This window comes from Pseudonaja textilis, chromosome 5 (assembly GCF_049901715.1).
Source record: "Pseudonaja textilis isolate UNSWEBS1 chromosome 5, rPseTex1.2, whole genome shotgun sequence".
NCBI classification, from domain to species: domain Eukaryota; kingdom Metazoa; phylum Chordata; class Lepidosauria; order Squamata; family Elapidae; genus Pseudonaja; species Pseudonaja textilis.
The window spans coordinates 68,235,387-68,236,013 of NC_141994.1; positions in this window are offsets into that span (position 1 = coordinate 68,235,387).

Sequence of the window (627 nt, forward strand, 5' to 3'; positions counted from 1 at the left end):
GCTTTACTCACAATGCTAAAATACAGTGATAATTGTGTTTAAAAGTGCTGTGGCAGATGCTCCAATACTTATGATTTATGATCAGAAATATTATCATCCGAAAAACTTGATGACCCTTGTAATGACTTGCTCAAAATCATTATTTTTAAAAGCTGATTCTCTTTGCTTTTTTCTCCTCGCCCAAATAAATTAAAATAATGTATTTCCATTTAACTTGTTACCTTGGCTCATTTTCACTTAGAATTTCCTGAATGTTAATCACTTTTAGAGGTACAGCAGTAACTATTGTGGCTATCTTTTCTTTATTATAATGTGACTCGGGTTTTTCTTAAATTATAGATTTTATTATTGTGTGCATTATCCTGTATTTTATTGAGCTAAAGGGAATTTTCCTAGTGTTATTTCATGTTTCTCTGTTATGTTATCAGGCTTTTGAGAATAGTCCTTGCAGAGAATTTCATCAGGTTATCCTGGGATTGTAAATTTATTTTTTTATTTTGTTTATCAAATTTATATGCTGGCCACCTCACTATTGAGGAACGCTCGTCTCAATAATTGACGATAGATGGTTTTCTTCGGGGAAATTTTTATGGCTGGAGTCCATGGTGGGATCCAATTTTTTTTTAC